At 44.3% G+C, this 13,783-nt stretch overlaps 1 protein-coding gene across 1 annotated transcript in view; it reads right to left on the bottom strand.

The window, feature by feature from the left end:
• The window catches only part of LOC124711219 (heat shock protein 70 B2-like), a 136,149-nt gene that overhangs the window by 121,472 nt on the left and 894 nt on the right, over positions 1-13,783 (bottom strand). The gene's annotated exons all lie outside the window — the stretch shown is intronic.

The following is a 13,783-nucleotide window of genomic DNA, read 5'->3' as shown; positions in this document are numbered from 1 at the left end:
ACGGGCGTTAGAATATCGCGTTCATCTTGGAGTTCATCAGGCGTGAGGTCCTGGATGATCAATTGGTTTGGTAAATGTGGTACCGGTGGCGCATTTAAAGTTCAAGGTTAAACCTAGAATTTCAAAGAGTACAAGAGCTGGCGGAATTTCACTCAGTGGTCTTCATACGCCGCTAACAAACAAGCATTTCATCTTCTACGCATTATTTCGAACATCATTCAAAAGTGCGTCAAATGTCTGTACAGGCTGAACATTAATAAAACCGACAAACTGCAGGGACGCATTCCTGACTGGAAATGGAAGAAAAGAGGTCCGATGAACATGTATCTGGGAATGCATCGTTGCCACGGTAAACGGCGCTGATGAATTACAGTTCCTCTGATCATGTGCCGTGAGTTCCTTGTGTGTTACAGTTAATAGGAACAGCGGCAGTTATCATGCAGGATATACATAATTGTACTTTGGCTTCCACCAAGTTGGCGGGCCACTTGGCTGGAGCTTGTACCAGAATTCGTCGCAGTATCCTGTAGAACACGGTCCTCCAAACCTGGTGTTCGCACAGTACGCTGCGTCCCTGCACGTTCGTCTGTCTGAAAGGACCCATAGTCACACAAACGCCCAAAAAGGGCTTGAAATGTAGTGTAATGTGGTGGGTGTCCGTGAGGGTACTTGTTTTGGCATAGCCACGCTGCTTCTCGACCGTTTCCACCTGCTTTGCCGTACACAAACACTATCCCGGCTTGTTCCCGACATGAGTACCCGACCATTCTGCTGCTTACAGTACGCTATGTCAATTACTCAGCCTGCAACACATAAGGAGCACACGGCATGTGATCAGAGTACTTGTCATCCGTCAGTGCCACCTACCGTGGCAACGATGCATTTCCGGGCATATGACCATGGGCATTTTTTCCGCCATTTCCAGTCAGCAATCCGTCCCTGCATTATGTCGGTTTTATTAATGTTCATCCTGTGTATAAAAAGCAATGTCGTGACTGACTGACCGATCATCGCCCATACCCAACCACTAAAGACAGAAACCTGAAATTTGTAGAGGTATGAAATAGGGGATGAAAAGCTTTTTCAAAATGTGTTGCTATTAACCAATTTTGAAGCTAGAACTACGAAAATTGGTTTTTGGGATCCCAGTTAGAAATTTTAAAAAATACGTGATTTGGAAATTCAGCGTCTAATGGGGGGAAATAGGACCAGAATGATTCGCGGACTGATCAATATCCAGCCCAATCCGCTAAGGACAGAAACTTAAAATTTGGGGAGGGTGTAGATCTTATACTGCAGGCATCGTTTAAGAAAGGATTATTCGAAATTTCACTGCTAAGGGGGTGAGATAGGGGATGAAAGGATTTTTGAAAATATGTGACTAGTAAGGCTATTTTGAAGCTAGAACTACGGAAATTGGTATTTAATTTGTCAGTCAAAAAAAGTGTGGTTTCAGCATTTTTGAAAATTTAACCAGTAAGAGAGTAAAGAGTTAGCGAAAGTCTTTTGAAAATGCATAGTTACTAAAGAACTACAACAAACATTTTCAAGTTACATATATAAAAATTGGTATTTGACTTCTCGCTTGGAAATTAAGAAATGTGTGTTCCAGCGTTCTTGGAAACTCAGTCACCTAGGGAAGCGATATAGACGATGAAAAGTTTTATGAAATTATTTCATTAAGAAAAGGTTTCCAAATTTGTATTTGTATAATCTGTTGGAAATAAAAAAGTATGTGTTTCACCGATTTTGGAAATTTTATTATGATGATAACTTCTCCCTATGTGGACGGGTGCCAAAAAATTCTTTCATGCTCTGAGGAGAAAGTTGGTGATGGAAATTTCATGAGAAGGTCACGTCGCAGGGAAACACGTCTTTGTTTTAATGGTTCCCAACCCAATTCGTGATTCATATCCGTGGTACTCTCTGCCCTATTTCGCGATAATCCAAAACGAACTGCCCTTCTTCGAACTTTTTTGATGTCCCCCATCTGTTCTATCTGATGCTGATCAAATACCGCACAGTAATACTCTAGAAGAGGGCGGAAAAGCTTAGTGTAAGAATTCTCTGTAGTAGACCTGTTAAATTTTCTATGTGTTCTGCCCAAACAAGTCAGTCTTTGGTTTGGTTTACCCACAACGTTTCTGTGTGATCGTCCCAATTTAAATTATTCGTAATTGTAATCCATTAGTACTTAGTTCTGTTTATAGCCTTAAGATCTGTGTGATTTATCGTGTAACCTAAATTTACGGGATTTCCTTTAGCACTCACGTGGATGACTTCATACTTTTCATTATTTAAAATCAGTTCCCACTGTTTGCACCATACATATTTCTTGTGTAAATCATTTTGCAGTTCATTTTGATCATCTGATGATGTTACAAAACGGTAAATGGTTGCATCACTTGCAAACAATACAAGAAGACTGCTCAGATTGTCTCCTAAATCGTTTAGGTAGATCAGGAGCAGCAAAGGGCCTATAGCATTTCCTTCGGGAACGCCAGATATTACTTCTGTATTACTTGAGGACTTTCTGTCAATTATTACGAACTGTGGCCTTTCTGACAAGAAATCACGCATCCAGTCACGCAACTGAGACAATACTTCATAGGTACGCATTTCGATTAGAAGTCGCTTGTGAGGAACAGTGTAAAAAGCCTTCTGGATGAATCGGACGTCCTCTGTCGGTAGCACTCATTACTTCGTGAGAATAAAGAGCTAGTTGTTTTCTTCTAGGTAATCCATAATGTCCGAGGATAGTACACATTCCAAAAATTCTACTGCAAGTCGACGTTAGTGATACGTAATTCAGCGGATGAATGTTTGTCGTGCGTCTGGAGGAGCGTACGTTGAATATTTGAGAAACGAAAGTGAAAGCTTTGATTCTAAACGTAACTGTAATATGCAGCCCAAGGGTGTTTAAGTGCTTACATATAAAAGATATACCCTTGTAAAACCAAATGGATGTTTAGGAACTTTGTGGTTGCTCAAGGACTACCTTGCCCCAAACCTCTTCCAGTACATGCTACTGACTGGAAGCGATTGCAGAGTTTTACATTCGACATGTTCTAATCACCTCGCTCGGCCTACGCTCGACAGAAGTCGACAACAAATGGTCAGAATTCTAAATCTCAAGATATACTAACGGATTAGATTTGTAGTTATGTACTGTTTACTATATGTACACTTAATAGTCGTCGTCATGCTGGCATTACTTGTTACTGTCGACCATGCGGCAGAGACACTGGAAAACACGTTGTGTAGAGGCACTTTGTCCCGCTTTAAACTTTACACCACATTTTAGCAACTTTAAAAATACTGATTTTCAGCTCATTATTTCTCACTAGGGCATCACATCACTGACCATTGCGTTCAGTTCCCAATGAGACTTTTTCAGTTCTTCGTAAAACACATTTTCGAACATGCGTATTTTGAAAACATGTTGGGTGTGAAATTTCTTTTGTATAAATTAAGAATTTGTTGATAATGTACTGTTGGGCATGCTGCGACGCTGAGGCAATTTGGGACATGTTGTTCCAGTTAACGTCGGAAGGCACGCGGCTGACGACACGAACGACTTGTCGAAGAACCACACGTTAAGTGAACGTGTGGCAAGAATTTCGTTAATGACCCATCGATGAGCCAGCCGGTGTGGCTGAGCGGTTCTAGGCGCTTCAGTCTGGAACCACGCGACCGATACGGTCGCAGGTTCGAATTCTACCTCGGGCATGGATGTGTGTGATGTCCTTCGGTTAGTTAGGTTTAAGTAGTTCTAAGTTCTAGGGGACTGATGATCTCAGATGTTAAGTCTCATAGTGCTCAAAGCCATTTGAACCACCCGTCGATGCAGCATTGCGTTAAGCTGGTGCAGCATTCCTTCGCCGCCAGACAGCCAAACATACACTGAGGTGACAAAAATCATGGTATACCTCCTAATATCGCTCCAGACCTCGTTTTGCCTGGCGTAGTGCAGTAATTAGATGTGACATGGACTCAAAAAGTCTTTGGAAGACCCCTACCGAAATACGAAACCATGCCGCCTCTACAGCCGTTCATAATTGAGAAAGTGTTGCCGGTGTAGGTTTTTGTTCACGAACTGACGACTCATTATGTCTCATCAATGTTCGCTGGGATTCATGTCGGGTGATCTGAGTGGTCAAATCATTCGCTCTAACTGTCCAAAATGGTCTTTAAACCAATCGTGAACAATTGTGGCACAGTGATATAGGGCATTCCATCGTTGCTCGGAACAAGTAGTCAGACATAAACATTTCCAGTCAAAGATCGGTTCAGTTGGACGAGAGGATCCTGTCCATTCCAAGTAAACAGAGCCCACACTATTATGGAGCTACCGCCACTTGGCACAGTGACTTGTTGACAACTTGGTTCCAAGACTTTGTAGGGTTTGCGCCACACCCGAACCGTACCATCATTTCTTACCAATTGAAATCGGGACTCATCTGACCAGACCACGGTTTTCCAGTAGTGTAGGGTCCAATCGACAAGGTCACGCGCCCAATAGAGGCGCAGCAGGCGATGTCCTGCTGTTAGCAAAGGCACTCGCCTCGGTCGTCTATTGCCACCGCACATTAACGCCAGAATTCGCTGCACTGTCCAAACGGATATGTTCGTCGTACGTCCCACACCGACGTCTGCGGTTATTTCAGGCAGTGTTGCTTGTCTGTTAGCACTGACAACTCTGCCCAAACGGTGCTGCTCTGAATCGTTAAGTGAAGGCCGTCGGCCACTGCGTGAGAGGTAATGCCTGAAATTTGGCATTCTCGTCACACTCTTGAGACTGAGAATCTCGGAATATTGAATTCGCCTAACGATTTCCTAAATTGAATGTTCCATGCGCCTAGTTCCACCTACCATTCCGCGTTCGAAGTCTGTTATAGTTGAATTCTTTTATCTTGGCGGCTCGCGCATGCCCGCCCAGACGCGGGAGAGTGCTGCGTTGCCAGTTGCACACGACGCACGCGCCAATAGAAGCAGCGCCATAGTATAGCATAGTTCGCAAGCTTACGTTTAGGGGGAAGCGCGCAGTTCATGAAGTAAAGCCACCACGGCCGCATTAACCCTTTCGCTGTTACAAAGACGTGCTCCCTGCATTCCGCGCTGTGCGCGATTTTGTCACTGCACTGCTCGCCTGTGCAGACACATGGTGTTCCCACTGCTTTGACACACTTATCATTCGATTCCACAAAAACTATTTGGCGAAAAAAATAGATTTTTACATGTCTTCTTGACTGATACCTTCCCCCCATTAAATGTAGTAAACCATTGCACGAAATTTTGAAGAGTTTGCAGAGGTAGATGTCCATAGCGTATATTTCCGTATGGTCGATTTTAGTTGCCACAATATTGAGAATGAAATGTGGACAAGATACCTAAATTTCATATTAAATTTACTGTATAACAATATCTCATTTAAATACCACATAGTTGTCGTACATAATATTGAGAAGTGTTCCGTCTTTCGCGACTGTAACAAAAGTTTTATTTACACTGAGCACGTTTGGCTTTATTTTAAAGCACTTCAATGAATCAAAAGGAAGTAGACAAAATACATTAAACAAAACTGTGGACTTACAAAAACATTAGGACTTGAATATACCGTCTATCAGTGAAGTGCTCTGAGCTATGTCAAATATAATTTTTGTGTGTGGCACACACAAACATCATTTATTTGCTAAAACACTGATCAGCCAACACAAACGTTGAATATTGTGTTACCGCAGCACAAAACTACGAAAGGTGACTTGACAATGGAGGAGACAGAATACTGTCCACTGAAGATGCTTCAAAAGAGAGAAACGCGTCTGGTCTAAATAAGTCGCTTATTACAGTTGCAGAAGAGGAATATATTTCAGTACCATAGATGAAACTGCGACTGTGGAACAAAAACAAGAAAGAGAACATGAGTACCATTCTATATGTGCCATACCTTTCATTGATTGAAGTGCTTTAAAATAAAGCCAAACGCGTCCGGTGTGAATAAAACCTTTATTACAGTCGCGAAAGACGGAACATTTCTCAATATTACATACGACACCTATGTCGTACTTAAATTAAATGAGATATTGTTATACAGTAAATTTTATATGAAATTTAGGTATCTTGTCCACATTTCATTCTCAACATTGTGGCAACTAAAATCGACCATATGAAAAGTATATGCTATGGACTTCTACCTCTGCAAACTCTTCAAAATTTCGTGCAATGGTTTACTACATTTAATGCTGCATAATAACTGCATTGAACATCGAAACAAAATTAAGTCATTTATGGGGGGAAGGTACCAGTCAAGAAGACGTGCAAAAATCAAATTTTTGGGCCAAATAGTTTTTGTGAAATCGAATGATAAGTGTGTCAAAGCAGTGGGAACACCATGTGTCTGGACAGGCGAGCAGTGCAGTGATGACAAAATTGCGCACAGCGCGGAATGCGGGGAGCACGTGTCTGCAGCAGCGAAACGGTTAATGAAGAGACAAAGCACTAGAAAGTTCAAAAATTTTCATTCAAACAAATATAATCCATGAAGTAAGGCACTTCGATATTGTTTTTACATAATTAAAATATTGAGTTCCACACAAGGTTTGAACTCATAACCTTTCACAGAGAAGTCCAACACCTTAACCATTACGCTAACGCAAATCGTCTGTCTACAAAACACGGTGAGGAGTCTAACACGTCACGCAAAATACTGACAAACACTTTTGGTATGACTATGAATTACTCACGCTTCGTCGAAGTACAATAGGAAATAAACAATTACCGCTCTTCTTTAGTGCGAAAAAGCGGTTCGTGAGATTGATACAAACACCTTTCCTTCCTATCGCCAGAATTAGGAGTCTTATTGCTTGTTTGGTTTAATTAATTAATAGAATATGAAGCAATTGGTATAAAGAATGCTTTTTCCAAACTTTCTATAAAAGAAAGTCTGCTATCAAGACATTGCTTTTGTTCTATTACTTTATTTATGACTGAACGTTTCTAATACTGAAGACACTCATCCATGCTATGCACTGCAGTCGAGATCTGGCAACGTCGTTCTCTGTTCATTGGCTGACTGTGTTTTGTGACGTCAGATGCGCAGAACGAACCTAAACTCGGCCGCCAACATAAATGACGCGCACTTTAATTCCCGTCTTGCGGCATGATCACGCCGGAAACATCTTCACATGAATCACCCAAGGACAAATGGCAGCTCCGCCAATTTATTACTCTTTTACACTTATTGTCCTGTCGCCATCTGTATATGCGCATATCGCTGTCCCATGACTTCGTCACCTCAGGATACAATAATGGGGGCCGTTGTTTACACGCAGCGTTCGAGCCAGCAGGCACGAAGTTCGAGCCGGCAAACCACTCCGCCGCACAGGCCCAGCCATTGTCGCGGACAGCCGTCCTCGTCAACCGGCGACTTGTATGCCTGGTTCTTAAGATGGGTCGTCGCGCTGTCCCGCCTTGCGCTGCCGCCCAGCACCACCGGTTTCGCAGGCCACCACTAGCTGGACCGTGGAGGCCTTGACCGCCAGCGGCCACCTCAGCTCCAGGTGCGTCAGCACCGCCGAAGCGCCTCGCAGCCTCCCAAACAACGTGCAGCAGTACAGCTGCGCTTCGCCGTGGTCTAGGATACCGACACCTCACCCCGCCCATGGAAATGGACGCCGCGTGTCGACCCTGGTGTGCGCTAGGAGCGCACCTGTAACCGCTGTAGCTTGTTGGAGAAATGAAGTGTTTACATGCACGCCGTCTGTCTTTCTGCAGCCACCTTCACCTCCGACATCACAACGCCGATTTTCGTCCCATTCAGATTGTTCCTCCGTAGTTTCTTTTTTTTTTTCTTTGTTTTTTCCTTCTTAGAATCTATTTTAAAGCTGAAGTCGCCATCATGCAGTGTCATTAAGCGAGAAGACTAACCTACATCGTGGATGAAGGCTCCATCCACTTCGTGAACATCTCTAAAAACAGTGTCAGTGTGAGATTCGCTGTTGTTAGTGAGCCCGAGCTCAGCCTCGTTCGTGTTGTGGTTGCATCTGCTAGAGTAATGCCCTGCCGTCGTAACATGTGAGGAGCCCCAGTCCCGGTCGCGACCTGAACAAATGGGGACAGCGCACCGGGTTGCGCGGTCGCGCTTTCTCGCCGTCTTGGGCAGCCGCGCTGAGTGGCGTGGTATAGGTGGAGGGGGGGGGGGAGGAGGGCGAGGCGCCCCCGCCTTCCGCAAATAGCCGAGTCGGACGACTGGCCGCAGCTCCAGCGATCTGGCCCAGGACCAAGCAGCCGGCGGGTCCTCGCCGCTCTGTCTCTGCCTGTGGCCGCGACAGTTCCTCCAGCGCCCACACCAGCGCCATGTACTCTCCTGCCCATTACAATATCTGGAGGGTAACAAATAGTGAAATTTTGTTCATTCTGTGCTTATGGTATAGTAGGAAGAAGACATCATTAAATTTGTAGGTGATTAAGCAGTTAACAGTGCCAAATGTAAAACATCTGTCACTCCTGAGAGCAACAGCCGCTCTAACCTGGCTGAACACCGAGTCGAACTGAGATAGGAGGTCAGACGCGGTACCCTATCCCGTGCTGTTTCAGTTCCATGCAAGAATTCACCACTAGTAGTGGCTGGTGAGATGTCAGTCTCTCGGCAACTCACGGCCAAGTGTTTTCATCAGGCAAGAGCTCTGCAAAACGTGCAGGCTGGGGCAACAGTCTAACACCCTAGGCCAGGACAGCATGGGCAACATGGATGGGGTCTTGCGTTATCTTGTTGAAAGACGTCACCATGGAGACCTCAAATACAGGGCACAGTCACCTGCATTAACACGTCATAGTTTTAACGGCTGCCGTCCAAATTACCAGACTTGCACACCAGAGGTGATCGTATTGAATACCTAATGGCACCCCATATCATCACTCTACGTGCTGAGGCAATATCACAAAGATGAATGCAACATGGCAGCAGTTGTTCTTCCCGGGGCCTCTACATACGGATAATTTCATTTTGATGCTGTAAGCTGAATCAGGACTGCTCTCCAAATATGACGTGCTGAGACTCCTGTCTTGGCCACAGCAACGTCGGCGTGGCTCTCTCTGTTACCACGTAAGCAAAGCTGTTACAATGGTCGCCGTGCTGAATTTTTCGTCCCTGTTGTGATATCATGTCGATACCACCCTCACCAGCGTCTCACAGTTGGCAACGGAAACTCACGTTTCCGACAGACGGCGATAGCAGTCGCGCGGGAACCCGGCGGATCCAATGATGTGCACCGGCTAGCTCTGACTACGACCGCCCTCTGCCGCCGCAGTATAGGATGGTTAGCAGCAGCTAAATAACCCAATCTCAGTCGCAGTTTTGAACAGTCTTAAGTCTTAGTCAGCTTTCGACAGTTCGCTCGTACATTAGTAGCAGGAGCCTCAGACTGCACGAAGCACTTTTGTAATAGTTGGACGCCAGTGGTGTTTGTTCTTTTCTAAAGGTTCTTCGTAACGCTTGGAAAAAGCTACACGTAAAACTTCTGTGCATTGTATTTAAGTGTTCGCTAATCATTTCTGCTCCTGCCCACCTACCATACGACGACAGCTTCTGCACCACTCTGTACCCCACTCTCCTTACCGCTGCGTACGAAGAAGTACATAACACCTGCGAATGCTTGTCTTGCTGAAAAACAAGTGCATTTTCTGACTCAGGGTAGGTGAAGTGGCGGTGCGATTATGCACGGCCGAGCGAACAATACGTCTACGCCAAATGTTCGGGCGGTACTCGCACAGGGCTGCTGACATCCTGTATGACGTTGCATATGGCCCGAACTCATTGTCTATATTCCCAAGACATTCATGGGATCTTTACCAACGAGAGGAGCAATGCTGGGGATCGATAAACCGCAATCTCTATAGGCTGCCGCTGTCTAATTCTGACACCTATTCGTAGTCTTAACTTCCTCTTTATACGAGGCATAATACAATCTTCTCACCAACAACCGACATTCCAATAACATTTATGAATGAGAAAACTTGGTGTGTAATCTTTTCTTATCTCTAGAATGCAGACGGCGTTACTGCTACCTCATTTAAGCAGCTGGACTGAAATGCTAATCATCTGCGTGTCCAAGCATGTAGTACACTTCACGCTACGTTGACATCTGCTGTGTGCCGCATTCATGGTATTTCAATTGTAATGGCCAGCAGCGTACAAGTGTGAGAGAATGCCGTGTGTTTACAAGATGAGTGGCATTCCGTCTAGACCTGTTCCGATCGTAATAAAACACACTGCTGGGAAGAAGGTCATGAATTCGGTACCTGATTCCATGTTTCCATATAGAGTCAACAACGAATCAGAATTCCTCTCACTCGGTTAAAACTATCCATCTTTTCCAGCACCCTTCCTATCTCTGCCTTGTTCCTCCTCTGCTACTCTTGCCTTATCATTTCTCGCTCTTCCCCGAACCAGTCAACTGATTCTCCAGATTTGATTTGTTTTGTCCTGCTAACACACATCTGTGTTAGTATGTTCTTACTTGCATTAATTACAACTCATTAACTATGTGGGGCTGTATTGTAATACAAACTCATATGGTTCAAATGGCTCTGAGCACTATGGGACTTAACAGCTACGGTCATCAGTCCCCTAGAACTTAGAACTACTTAAACCTAACTAACCTAAGGACATCACACACATCCATGCCCGAGGCAGGATTCGAACCTGCGACCGTAGCGGTCGCGCGGTTCCAGACTGAAGCGCCTAGAACCGCTCGGTCACACCGGCCGCCTAATATAAACTCACTAAAGATATCTGGTTAGATGACAGAGAGTGACTGATCTTGCCAGGTGAAATAATTTGAGAAGTGAATAAACAAATAAACTCTATAGTGACGACCTGACATTTCTTCAACAGTTAGAGCAGAGATTCCTGCGAAACAAATTTTTCCTGTCAGATGAGTGGCTCCACTTGCGCGACGGGGTATCTCACCGTTTTAAAGGTTTGTGAACCGAGGCAAATCGTCTCCAACGACCCTTTTATAATAGGTCTCAATTCCTAGCCCGCGTGGGACGGAGTCGACCGTAAAACGCCCAACGGGCGTTCACCATCAGCCAGACTGCCTTTTTCTGAACAGAATATCTGAGCTCATGTGAACGTGCCATTGCCAAATGTGACCAAAAGCTCAGGCTTCATGTCTCAGCTTACCATATTACAAGACTCTCGTTGAGTATTGTTCCTTGAACAATTTCATGCTTTCGGATAAGTCACTGTTTCCTGTACTACGACCTTATGAAAAACACGCAGATGGCTCTATGACATCCCAATAACAATTATGGGCGCTTCACTATCACGCCAGATAGACATCTATAGTATCCGGTATTAAATTCTGATGCCGCGTTAAGCAGTATGAACTCTGATTACTTTGGAATACACTTACTAGTAGCCAATGGTAACGATCTTGGTGTTTTACTGGTAGACGTCAATGCTTCTAGTGCTATACGACTAGAGTTGCAGGCGTGATGACTGTCAGCAAAGTTGAAAGATCGAGTATTCACCTCGCCCTGTTCAGAGCACCTCGACCCTGTGTAGCGCAGGCTGTTACGAGATTTATTTGTTCGGAGGAAACGCATTTTCCTAACCAACTCGTGGATTCTGTCCTGTAGTTTTAAAATCATTGTAGAAAACGCTTAAAGCAAATGCCGGATTGATTTCTATGAAAAGGACGAAATCGATATACACCCACGTGCGTCCCCGACGTGAACTTGCTATCCGTCTGTAACGAATGCGTCAGTCATCGTCTGAACATTAAAATCATAATTCTCCTTCCCGCTACCACGCTATTCTGTTTACAAGTACCGCAAAATACGTGAAGAAAGATCTAAAATTTCTTCCGGGAACCATATTAAAAGTAAAGGTTGTAGAAGAGAAAGAAATGTAGGAATGCAGACTGATGCTCTACAGAAATATTGTCAGAGTGGTTATCTCAAAAGAGTTAAGTGATGTTTTTAAGATACAATCAGCTGTCATCAACAGATGCGCCTCATGCTGTTACAGTAATCTAATAATAATCAACTGATTGGCAGTTCAGCAGTACGAAAGACTATGTGGTGTACTAATACGTCAGCTGGCATGGTACGGTAGTCCGCTAACCAACTAACGCCGTGAGTAGATCTTTCAGATGGTTCGTTTACGATTCGACTAAGATTTATACATAAATTCAGTTTAGTACACTGAGAAGAAGCTTGCATCAGTGATAAACCTCTGAACTTTGTCACATTTGTGAAATATCGCGTATCACCGCTACGCAGCGACATGATGTGGAACGGAAACGTACGTCAGCACAGTTGCTTCCCTAACTTAACAACACTTTCCGACGTGTCAGTAATCACGAACAGTGTCACATTTTTTCATTCGATAACACACTGCCCACAGTCTTGAGATCAGCCCAGGACACCGGAACCGAACAAAGTGGCACAGTGCTTAGGGCAACAAACAAGTATTCTGGACGAGATTCAAACACTCATCTGCCCTCCTAATTTAAAATTTTATGTTCTCTGTAAAGAACTTCACGCGAATTCTGGGATGATCCCTCCAAAATAAGTATGTCCGATTTCGTATTTGAGATCATTCGTGATTAACCAGTATCATATTTCCAATAACGTATCCCCAACTTCAATTATGGAAGCATTTTGAAGTTGCAAAGAATAGTGCGTAGGCAACAGAAACTATATACGTCATTTCTTGTCCCCTTGTCAGTCACATTCCTGTAATATGAATATCTCCGACAGCCAGAATTCGAAATTGGCACCTCCGAATCGAGTGTAGTGGGCGCTAGTGACTTTGGCTACTCAGGGGCGGTCTGCGCTACTGGTGCATGCGTAACACACGCATAAATCGTGAATTGAGGACCTGGTAAGTGGCGATCAGTTTGACTTTCGGACAGATAAAGGCACAGAGAGGCAGTTCTGACGTTGTGACTGATAATAGAAGAAAGACTTTAGAAAAAAACGAGAACGGTCCAAGGTCATGATGTGCAACAGCGAGCGAACCTGAAGAGCCACGGCGCCGTGGTTGTGCGGTCACGGTGTTGAACTGGAAAGTGAGCGATCCGAGTTCGAATCTCCCTCGCACCCATTTTTCTTCACAATATTACAGTCTTTGTGTCTTGTCATTGACGCATCTGTTCTCCTTCTGTAGTTATGGCAAGTTTCATAACATACACTGCCTATAGAATGAGTCATGTGATAAGAATATAACTTCAGTGTAAGTAAATTCGATAAATAGTGAGAGCAGGCAGATTCCGCACAGACCTCATATAGAAATAAAAACAACAAATAAACGGAACGTAAGAGTCATAACATGGGGTACTTGTGTAGAACAGGTAGGAGGTAGGTCCTTTCCTTGACATCGCTGTTGCAAACGGACGTTACTGCATGACACAGGCACAAATTTGAATACAGCGAACAGACTCGTAGTGACTGGACGACCAGTTTACAATTTTACGAGGAAAAAAAATGGGGAGGGAGGGAGATCTGAACAGCGCTCTTCCAAGTTGCAGCCCAACACTTTTTTTTATCTCATTTTGTTCTATACCGTTCGCTGAATTTGTTCGGGGCGGACGTCCGATGACGCCCGTTCAGGTTGTTCGCTGATCCGTTCACTCAGTTTTTTTTTTATTACAGAGGGAAGCTAAACCCTCTGACTCAACACGCTGAGCTACCGTGCCAGCAAAATTGCACAGTCCAGGTGAGTTTTGGAACTAAGACAAATGTATATCTGTCTCCCGTATTAGTGTATGGTTCA

This window comes from Schistocerca piceifrons, chromosome 1 (assembly GCF_021461385.2).
Source record: "Schistocerca piceifrons isolate TAMUIC-IGC-003096 chromosome 1, iqSchPice1.1, whole genome shotgun sequence".
Taxonomy (NCBI): domain Eukaryota; kingdom Metazoa; phylum Arthropoda; class Insecta; order Orthoptera; family Acrididae; genus Schistocerca; species Schistocerca piceifrons.
The sequence above is the reverse complement of the archived record's forward strand: the minus strand, read 5'-3'. Positions and strand labels throughout refer to the sequence as shown.